The sequence below is a fragment of the Cupressus sempervirens genome, chromosome 5, assembly GCF_028749045.1.
Source record: "Cupressus sempervirens isolate cs-2001-9-10 chromosome 5, ASM2874904v1, whole genome shotgun sequence".
Classification (NCBI taxonomy): Eukaryota; Viridiplantae; Streptophyta; class Pinopsida; order Cupressales; family Cupressaceae; genus Cupressus; species Cupressus sempervirens.
The window spans coordinates 934,462,266-934,474,421 of NC_143122.1; positions in this window are offsets into that span (position 1 = coordinate 934,462,266).

Genomic DNA, 12,156 nt, shown 5'->3' on the forward strand with positions numbered 1-12,156 from the left:
GAAAATCAATTTTTCAAGGACTCTTTGGAGAAAAGAATAATGTACCTTCATAAGCTAGAAAATGAGAGAAATAAGTTGGTAGATCAAATCATAGAGCACCAGATGAAGGTAAAGAATGTTTTTGACAAGAAGACATGACCATCTAGTTTCCTCAAAAATGATGAAGTTCTTCTGTGGGATAAGAGAAAGGAACCAAAAGGAGCACATGGAAAGTTTGAATCTCTCTGGAAGGGTCTATTCTTTATTTCAGAAGTTGTTGGCCCAAACACTTACCAGTTGAAGTATCCAGATGGAACGGTCCTGCCTTTCACTTATAATGGGTAGGATCTGAAATTGATTAAGCTCTAGGCATGGAAATTTCCCCTTCTATGTATATAACCTTTTTTTTGTGTTAGGTTTTTCTTTTCCTATAGTCTTGTTGTGTGTGTTTTGGTATTTTTGTTTTCTAGTTTTTTGAGTTCTCTGTGTATTCCGCATACACAGTCCCCAGTCAGAGCCCCTATTAGTCATAGATAGAGTTGTCATTTCATTTTAAAACTTCCCTGTCTCTTCTTCTTTTTTTTGATTGAAGTCTTTTCCCTTGCTGTCCAAGAATTCATGATCCCCAAGGTGATCAGTCGCAGTCTTGAACATTCGCAATAGTTCTCTCCTTCAATTGAACCACTTTGAACCACTTCGAACCAAGGTTCAAAGTATTTTAAAGTAGTTCAACATAATTTTTTTCTCTAATATCTTTCTTTGGTAGTTAATGTTTCTCATGCGGTGGTGCTTTCTCCTAAAGTACTTTGAACCACTTCAAACCCTTGTTTGAAGTAGTTCAAAGCAGTTCAAGACAAACATAATCGGTGTTTCCAGCTTGGAAGTATGGCATATCATCATCTATTCATGATATTGTCAAAAAATCATGATTCGAAGGCCATTTATTTTTTTGAGGAGTGAAATTCATCATTATTGCGAAGGGTAAATCTTCAGTTTGAGAAAAATGATTGGGCAAATTATAAACAAGGCGGTTGCCAAAAGGGAAATCATTAAATGAAAAGCTAGTGTAGAATGGCTTTCAAATGCATGAAGGTGATCAAAGTGGTATGTTATTAAGGCCTAATTATTATCCTATACTTTCGCACACAAATGCTTCCTTTTTATAAAAAGCCAACCGGTTCCCTTTAAAATCATCATGCAAAGAACTGGATTTGTAAAGGAGCTGTTAAGAAGAATAGAGAAAGTACTGGATTTTTAGTGGAAAAAGGTGAGAACTTAAAAATCTTTATTTTTTTCTACAATCTATATTGTTGTCAAGAGTTTATCTGCTCAAGACTTTTCATGTTTGACTAACAATGCGGTAAGTTTTACACTTCCTTGGTAATGTTTCTAGTCCTGAATTTGAAAGACCAATTATTTGTGATACAAATTTGCAAGGGGTAAAAGTAGAAAATTTACAAGCCATATTCCTAGAACATGCCAATGAGACTAATGGATGCATGGAGGTGTTAACTAGTGGATTGATAGAAGCTGCTACATTTCCTCCTGCCTTTGTAAGTCCCAAGCTCTTGCAACTATGTATAGATCACTATGACATCAAAAGTAAGAGTATTGTGAGCAAAGATAGCTCAAATATCCTTTCCATTTCAAGAGAAACCATTTCCTTTGTTTTGCTGTTAATAGAAAATACCTTTGCCTGATTCTCACCCACTCAAGCTTTGGCCAAATATAGGGCAACCCCTAGTAAGTTTTGAAATACCATGGCCAGAAAATGGACTGAGATTGATTATGGAGGTGGGTCTAGACTCCCAAAGGTCATTACCAAAGATCACATGAAACCCCACATACATGATCTAGTTGTATTATTACACCGTGTGAAAGGTTCAACATATGTTCTTATTTGACGAGTGGATGTTCAGATACATCTAGATCATTTTAAAAGGTGATCAATGGATGGATTGGGCGGATATTATTGTGACTTCTTTGAGATCCCAACTTAAGCATCCTAAAGAATCCTAGAGGATTTATACATGGCCTCATATTTAACCTATTGCATTGGCTGTACATGTGATCTCACTCCCCTACCTCATGAGATATGGAGTGAAGAGATGATTGTTTTTTAATATTATCCTCCTTTGCAAAAGGATAAGGTTTTAGAAGATTTTTGCAAAGTGCATGATGTACTCCTGGACAACGTTTGTCTATCTTTGGAAAAGGGGAAGATGTCGAGACTCTCCCCTGAGGCACATGGATTGGTTCAATAATATGGGAGCTTCTTTATCCAATTTCCTAGGTTCACGTATTTGAGGGTCGGTGGATTCGATGATGAACCTGTGAAGCTACCCTAGTATGCCGTTGATTTATTTGTGTTAGTTAAGTTATGCAGATAGCTTTTTCATGTTATCAAAGATAACCTACCATAGAAGAATTGGGAAATGGCCTTCCCTATCAAATTGGGTTCATTCATCTGTAGCAGTATGGATAACGCTTCCATCATTAGAAGCAATCTACTTGGGTTCAACCTTGGTTTCAATCACAGCATGAGAAATTTTGACAGTAAGGGGTATGCAACCCAAATTCTTGTCCTTGAAGTTCATCCTCCAACCACACCATATTTAGAAGATCTTTGGAGAGACTGCAAGAATGAGGAAGAAGTTCTAAAAAGGGATCATTCAAGGCTAACCTTGTAGCAGATTAATTCTTTCAAACTAAAATTCAATATAGGAGAAGTAGAGGATGATGGTTTAGACATGGTTGAACCTGGTTGGAAAGAATCAGATGAAACATAGTCATTAGTAGTTGATTGGTACAAGGAGGAAGAGGATGACATTAATCGAAGGGCTAGGTTCATACTTACCTACACAGATGATTGGCAATAGAAAAGGGCTCAAAGAATCGTCAATGAACCTCCTGTTGAGGTGACTTCTTCCCTTGAACAACTTCATTCTAACATTTCATTTTCTCCTATTGCAAGTAGCACATCTATCCTAGATACAAAGGGAAAGTCTTCTCCCCATTTACAAACTACGGCTCCTAGAACAAGGTTCCAATCCAAGTCAGAAGCCTTGAAATGGTTCAAAGCCTAGAAGCAAGAGATGGCATCCTAAGGGCAAGATTTGTAATGTCCCCTTTTTAGCATTCATAGCATGATGTTGTCATTAGCCTATTTCCCCATAGTCTCGTAGGCTAACCAGGACATTAAAGGGGCTTAGAGGCCATTTGGCGTAGATAGTTTCAGTTGCAGGTCTTTCTGAGGGGTTTTGAGGCAACTTTGGGCATACTTACTATTTATAGTAAGTCATCTTGGGCATGGGTGGACATACAGAAGTAGAGGTATGTCAATGGTAATTGTTTAAAATTGGCAAGAAGACTTGTTTATCATTGATAAGATTTTTTTTGCATTGATAAAGCTATTTTATAAAGTTAAATTTAAATATTTAACTTTATTAATGCATAGACTATAGTTTGTGGGAAATATTTAAATTAAAAGAGTCCCCTTTATTTTATAACACATTGGAGACATAAGTTACATAAAGGGAGTTATGTTTTATCCCACATTGAGAAAATGAAGGATGGAGCTCTTGTGAAAACACTATAAAAGAAATGGAAGAGCTTCTTTTAAGCATGGTTGGAAATATCAAAGAAATTGGAGAATTTTCTGGAGGTTATGTCTTAATAGTTTGAAGGAAAAAATTCCTTCAAGCTGAAAATCTTGACGCCATTGAAAGATATGGTCTTGAGATTCAACAGGGTAGCAATCCGAAAAAGAAAAAATGAAAAAGCAGTCCGAAAAACAGAACCGAAAAAGCAGGCAGAAAAAGCAGAATCGAAAAGGCAAGCAAAAAAAGTGAAACTAAAAAAGTAGGCGAAAAAAGTGGAATCGAAAAAGCAAGCAAAAAAAGTAGAACCGAAAAAGCAGGCCGAAAAAGTAGTTCGAAAAAGAAAGCAGAAGGGGCAGCATTGAAGGAAAATTATTACAACCATCTACAACCAGGTTCCCTTGTTAGTATTGTTTTTTTTAGGGTATTATAAGTTTCAGCTGTAAGTGTGCATTATACCAGCATTGCCATTTTGGTAATCCATGTAAATGCCAAAGTCTTGGCCATATTTCATGAGCATTGTATTAGAAATTTGATTGCAATCAAAAAGATAATAGTTGCTAGTGTCATTTAAGCAATTCAATCTCATTATTTATCAGCTAGATAGTTTGCATACCAACTGTTTGCAAAAATGCCAGTTGGCTATAGGTGTTCTTTTCTCATGCTTAGATCATAATATATGCACTAGATATTGTCAAAATTAGGAGCACACTCATGTTAGGTCATTGTTTAGTTCATTGTAATCTTCTATCAGTAGATTCTCATTGATGCAAATTGGAAAAAAGTCATTTAAAGCAAGCTGAAATACTATATCAGTCATATGTCTCTTGCATGTGAATTGTTTGACAAAATTCTTTGAGCCTTCAATCAACATCTTTGAGAACAGATTTGAGGAGGGTTATTTCAGTGGTATCAGAGCTTTCTTGCAAAGTTTTTGATGAAATGTCAAACAACTAAAGTATAAAGATTTTTGGTGTTTGAAGAAGTTATAACCTGTTGGGGTCATTACAAGATTTGGGTGATGAACTGCATTCACCTGATGGAGGAGATGGTGATGTTTAGTTTATCGAAGCTCCTAAGATAGACCAACCTAAATTTCCAACTCTGATCAGGATGCTCAGATGATACCTGTGAGTCCTACCATTCCTCCATGGATGTCAAGTTCAATCAATAAGAAAAGGAGTCTACAACCGATGTCTATGTCGGTGAAGGATATAGTCAAAAAATATGCAGCTAGAGGCTCAAAGGCAAAGAAAAAAAAGAAAAATGCCTATTTGACGAAGGATCTAGTGACAGGGAAAATTGTTGTGGAAGTGGCCACCTATAAGAAAAAGAAAGAATATGGAGATGTTGACGAAGAAGGATTCAAGGTCACTTCAATTGAATTAGGTACCCTCAATAGGAGCACTGGTAATAATTTCTTTAATTTTTCTACTAACCACATGCTCACACAGTCTGAAAATGATAGTAAGGAAAAGAAAGAATTAAAGGGGATGATAACTACCATGGCCATGTATGTTGACTCTCTGATTAATCTTGGAGCTTCACTAGTTATACAAGTTTCACAACCATTTGATCCCAGTTCGATTAAGAGTCAACACCTAATGAGGCAAGTGCAGAAAGGCAAGTTGCTAACTGATGCCATGGGAAGTTGGGAAAATGGTATAATTAAGGAAGGCAATAAATTTATCTCTGAATTTACTAGTGTATACACAGAGGGTGAAACACTGCTAGGAGAAATTCAAAGCTTGGTCCCAGGATGGGAGACAAAGCTAGCGCACTGCCAAGCAATGGTTTTCCACATAACAAAAGTAGAACATTTTGGAGTTCCCAAATTCCTGAATGAAAATCCTATGAAGAATGTAGACTCTTGCAGCTATTTGTCCTGAAGAATAATATGCACTAGAAAGAGGCTATCTATAAAGAAACAATCAAAGAAATATAAGGCATTGAAAATTGGATCACAAAAATGCATGAAGAGCTCATAAAAGATATGAAGATTGTGAATCCAATAGGCATCTTGTAGTTCGATGAATGGAATATGGATGCTGATGTGTTAACAAAGAATTTTAGTGAAGTGGTTGAACAAATCAGAGATAGTGAGCTGCCTAAAGTTGAAGACTTCTTTGCATTAGCAAGTATTGAGGCCATGCTGTGCCTGAACAAAAATCTGATGCCACGTCAGAGCCTCAAAATGAAAGAATACAGGTGGCAAAAAGATACATGCAGGGCCCAATTGATGAGCTTGAAGAATCCTCATTCACTTGTAATGCAAGAATTCATGGCCACATTTCTAAGTTGGAAGCTCGTGTGCCAGACTGTTGGAGAGGAAGAAAAAATTGGTGAAGTTGCTAGAAACTAAATGGTTCACCTTCCAGCATTTCTTTCTTTTTGTTGTTTAACTGCTCTTTTGTTTTATAATAGTTTCTTTTTGTAACCAAAAGAGATGGGTTTTGGTGGAGGCTCTTTCGAGTTTGAAAAACTATAAATGCTGGGGCATTCGACGGTTCTTTTTTTAAGCAAGTAATAGGAAGTAGCAGATATAGATAATAGTAGATGTTATAGACTAGATAAATTTAAAAACAGTGATCTGAGATAGTATATGGAAGTTTTGCTTTCTAAGACTTTGTGCATGGAACTGTTATATACATATATGAATAATTTTGGGTTTGAACTTTGAAACTTGGTGTTTAAAGCATCGAATTATCATTACTTTGTGAATTTGGTTTGGCAATTCAAAAATCTTGGTCACTGTTCTTTTCTTGTAAGTGCATTAGTTTAGTTTCTTAATTCATGTTATATTTTGTGATGAAGATTCATTCTTTGAAGTGGATTCCGTATGTGTGATAGTTTATTTTCAGTCATTTATTTGAAGTTTGTATTGTTTCCTACCTCATTGCCCAAGAGCAATTGAGAGACCCTTAGGAACTTTTGGGAAAAAGTGTAAAAATAATATTGAATTCATTGTAAAATTGACAAGGGAGCTACACCTTATAAAAATTCAGAGAGAAAGGTAGATAAAACCACACTTTCTCAACTGTTGTGAATGGTCATTGTTCCTATTATAAAGTTGGTCATAGAGTAAATATGATAATTGTTAAAAGGACAATCTATTCACTAACAACTAGGTTGATCTTGACCCCAAAGATTGCAGGGATTAGAGCTTGAAAAGCCTCAGGGGTTTAATTAGTTAACTCTCACTCTCTTGTTAGCATGTAATGTTTTCCTACATAAAAAATAGTATAAAAGAAGGCTTGAAGGCTTCATTTTTACACCAAGAATTCACAAGACATATACAAGGAAAGAAGCAAGTCAAGGAGTTTAGGCATTCAATCAAGGGAGATTTCATCAAGCATTGAGGGATCCTTTTTGGGCACTTGCTCTTCAAGATCTAGTGTATTGTTGGCCATTAAGGAAGGAGATCTACATTGAATGATCCATTATCTTCTACATTGATGCACATTTACATCCATGGCTCCATTATGTAGTTATTATAGATTCATTGTAATTGTGGAGATATCCTACATACTTCATACCAAATTCAACATCTATAACATACAACAAGGAAAAATCCTTATTGGTAAGGGTTTTTCACAAGCAAGGTGAATACTTAAATTTATCTTATTTCCTTTACATACATTTAAATTTCAATAACAAGATTGATTCCTCAATCTAGGGATTGACCAAGGTAATCCCTCCTCCACCAAAAACTCAAAACCAAGTTTTTATGTATGTAGGAGCAAGATAGTGAAATTGTGATGGTGGATCTAGAAATTATTCTCCATAAGCTTTTTGGAGAAGTTTGTTTGACTCTATTATAGTGCCCCTGCTACATGGTGACATCATGGGAATGTGATTGACCAAGTTAACCTTGACCTTTTTTTTTTTCAATAAACAATTTATGGGGTTTTCCCTCTTCATCATTCTACTCAGGATTCCATAGTCAAATATTTAGAAGCAAGCTTGAATCCCCAAATTTTGGAGCTAAAATATATCTTTTGCTACATATTTCAAGGTGATTCTTTTACACTTTATTTCATTTCATATATTTATTCTAGATCTATATCTTAATTGGGATGATTGTATACACTGAGCACCTAGATCTACATTTTTTAATCAATTAGTTCAATTTTGCACACACTTTATTACACACAAGCCAAAGAGTATATTTCCTTGTATTGTTTTCTCCTTTACAATTCAAATTTAGAATTGGAACCTATTATCCAAAGGTACCCTCCCACCAAGGATTGAATTCAAAATATTTAAACCCACCCAATGGTCACTTTCATGTCATATTTCAATTCTTGGGGCCACAACAAAATGGTATGGTTCCAATCTTATGATAACTCATGTATCAGAATCATCGGGTGAATCAAATAGTGATAAGATGCCAAAAGGCTCTTGTTGGTTGAGTGGTTGGGTTGTCATGAAATCATAGATAGTCAAGGGATTGTAAGACAAAGAAAGATCTCTCATGATGTTGCGATAGTAAGCAATTGTGAGATCGAGGTGCCATAAGGACATCTTTCAGGGATACAAAGTGGAGGATTGGCATAGCATTGGGTTGTTATGATATTAGAGACCTCACAATATTTTAGGTGCCACAAGGATGTGTTCTAATGCCACATGAGTCAACGATCATAGGATCATGGAGTTGACTTCCCAAGTTGCTAAGGCTACAAAAGGGAAGGTTGATCGTATGATCCTATAGTTTTAAGTTCACAAGCACAAGCAAGGATGTCTTCGGAGGTCACAAAAAAGGATAGTTAAACCATGATCATAGGATTTCAAGGGTCATGGCCATGAATGCTGATATCATGATGGACTGCAATCTTAAGATTGTGAAGATCAAATCAACCATTTCTGTGACATGACAAGGGGAGAATAATGGTATCACAACCTTACACTAGGGGTGTTATCGTGCCATCATTCTGTCATGAGATTGTATGACTTATTGCTATCAAATGATCATAAAGAGAATGAAGGATAGGGTTGATGCTATGAGGTATAGATGATTGTAAGATCACAGAAGTTAGGGTTATGAACAATTGATGCTTGTAGGATTTTGAGTTTCAGTGTTGACCAAAATATATAAGGAGCTTCACTTGTCAAGTTAGAAAAGGAGGAATTCTCAACCAATTAGGTAGTAGGAAAGGTACATAATAATAGTTGAATATGGTTGACCTATGCTTTTATATCTAATTTGGTAAGTTGATGATAGAGGAAGAAGCTCTTTGATGATAGATTTGATCTTTTCAATCTCTTGCAACCACTTTTATCTTTCCCTAGGCTTGATAAATGCAAAAGAACACTTCATCACCACTTGTTGATCCATCTACTTAGTCAAAAGATTAATGGACTTCATTTCTATCCTCTTATAGATTGTTTGGTGGATAAGTGATCTTCTCACGTTTGGATTTGCGCGTTGATCAAATCTTTTCTAGTTTTTGCAGTAATTATTCTCTTCAATTTTGAATGCAGTTGTTGTGTTTTATCTTAGGGTGGAAGCTATCTAAGTTATGCTTACACTATAAAAATATATTTTGTAATCTTTCTTAGGGTCAGTCTTTCTCTTTTTCTCTAGTATTGCCTTGGCATACTACTGTAAATTCCCTCTTTTGCCTCTAAGTTATACGACATCCTATCTTATCTCTTTCAACCACTAATGTACTATTTAAGCTTTGTCTACCTCTCTTCAAAGTGCTGTAGATATCAATAACCTACATTTCTATATCTCTTTTGGCCTATGAATGATAAGAAGTGAAGCTCTTTTTCCTTGTGTCACTCATTTGGTTGTCTGATTTGTATGTGGCCAATAGATTAAAGTAAATTTGAATCCATATATCTTTAGATTGTCATAATAATTTTACTATGCATATATGGGGAAAGATTGGTTTGAACACCCTATTTTGGTGCATCACCTCCTTAGAATAGATTAGGTAGTTTTTTTCTATGCATTCCTCCTCTCTTTTCCTCTCCAAGTGTAGTCTAGGTGCATCTTGATAGCAAAGGAAGTTGATCTTCTCTGGAGACTTAGACTCATTGTTCAAGTCCCACAACTTGGAGGTTATTTCCATGTTTCACAATGTTGTCCTTAGGTAAAAACTTTGGACCAGGGTGCAAAATTTTGTGACAACAACACCCTTTTTCATTTGGGTCTTTCTGATCTAATTTGGGTTATAAAGAGGAATAATTGTTGGGGATTATCTCTTTCTCTTTACGTATCCTTTGAATGGATTAGTGGCATAAAGTGGAGATATACATCCTATTGAATAATCTCCATTTCCCCTAAAAACCACCTTTCCCTGAGGCTATGAATCTTCAAGAGAAATTTGCACAATTGTTTGATAGATTCAAGAGCCTTTTGCCATGTAATGTTGTTGTCCATCTTGTAGAGATTTGGCATGGCACCACAACCCACTAGTAGAGTTATCATTTAGTTGGATAAGACATAAGTAAAATGAATTGGTGTACTAAAAGATGTATGCATCTAGTTAACCACCAACCATTGCATACAAGATGTAATTAGTATCTTTGTGTGGATATCTTAGTAACCTATGAAATATTGTTAAGAAGAGAATGGAATATGTGTCTAAGTGAATGGTTCTCCACCAATTTTACATAACTATGGCTACCTTGGAAGGGAGTAAATAATCAAATTTAGATTGATTTAGATCTCAACCTAAAAAGAATGATTATATACTATAATACTCCCAATGTGATTCTATTCTTTTAATTTGATCCAGGTTCCTATTTGTGTGGTATTACAATGCATTCCCCATTTCTCCTAGAAATGGCTACCCCCTAGTCAAGTTTTCTTTACCAAAATCTAAGTCCATAGTTTGGGTCATTTTTGGACATCCCCAGAAGTCTAGGTCAAGCCTAAGTAACTAATTAGGAATTCTAGAGAATTAGAGCTTGTAGAGAAGATTAGCTTTTTTGATCTTTTATGTGCTTAGTGCACACTAGTGCACTAGCTAAATCTCCTTCTAGAGATACACATATGTGCATGTGCACACCTTCAGAGGGTGCACACCTGTAGAGATGTGCACTGGGACCTAGGGTCTATATAAGACCCCAAACCCCCACTTTTTATTCACTTTCTCTCTGCTCCTAGACTTGCATATACCCTTGCATCCTTCAACGTGTGCTCCTCCCTGCACTCAGTTTCCTACACAACTGAAAGGGTAGAAACCTTATGAAGGTGCATGCATGTGCACCTACATGAGGTGCACATGTACACACCTTATCTCAAATCAAAACCTTAAAAACCTAACTCAAAGCATTATGAAGGTGCACATGTGCACACCTTTCAAAACCAAACATAAAATAAAACTCCTAAGACACTATAAAGGTGTGTAGATGCACATATTTTTATTCAAATTAAAATAATAAAAAGCTAAGTCTCCCCCCCAATTTCCATGCATTGCGCATGTGCACACCTTACCTAGGTGTGTACATTTATAGGTTTGCAATTGAGCACAAAAGGAAATTTAATGGCTAAATGAGCACACCTGTGCACCTATTATAGTGTGCTAGGTGCACTAAAGTGTACAATAGGGAATTGGGTGGATTGATTGGTTTAAATTGCATTTTGATTGATTTTGACCAATGTTGGAGTAAATTAGGGCTTGTTTTAGGTTAAATTTTATCTTTCCAAATTATTGGTGCCTTTCTTGTGTAGATAAAATGGTATCATAATCCTCTTCAATGGTAGAAAATATATCTTTCAAATCCATTATATTCAAGTACCAAGGTGCACTGAGGAAATCCCAGTTTTAAGACAAGCATGATTAGATCAGAGACACATAACTTAGAAATATAGACTAGAACGCTTTCCTTAAAATCTATAGTGAACCTAATGAAAGATATGTAATGGTGTCTTCATTTTTCTAGTCTGGCCTTGTTAACATGACATTACATTCAACTTCAATCCAGTCCTGAAAACTCACAATGACTCTTGCAAAAAATTATGTGATCGAAGAGAAGGTTGCTAAAAGTGTTATATGAGAGATAGTCTTGGACTTGTAGCCTAGAAACATTGAGAAGGTATTCCATCTTCCTAGAGATGACCAATATCTAAAGATAACTTATGATAGAGTAGAGAGATGGTATAGGGAGAATGAAAAAGAGGTTAGAGAAATAACTCAATCCTCCTTCCTAATAGACATAACACTAGTAGGCTACAAAGTCACCAGAGTGGAAATGACTAGGGGTTATATGAAGGATGACATTGGATATAAAATTTTACTTTTGAGAAGAGTCATGAGATTTCCTATAGCAGGACACCTTCACATTTGGATGGTCCACTCAATTGAAACCATTAGGATGACAAAGATGTTTATCAATTGGGCTACTATCCTTAGTGATAATTTTCATGAGCAACTCATAGCCATGAAAGCCAATCCAAGATTCTATATAATATCATATATGGTGTACTTATTGGCAGAAAGAACCATAGATTACCTAGGCCTCAATAGGAAAGAGAGCATGTAGGATTCTAATGCTTGGCCCTATGTGGTGTATCCACAATTGGTGAGAAAGAAACTCTTAGATTAGAGTGTGGAATACATGGTGG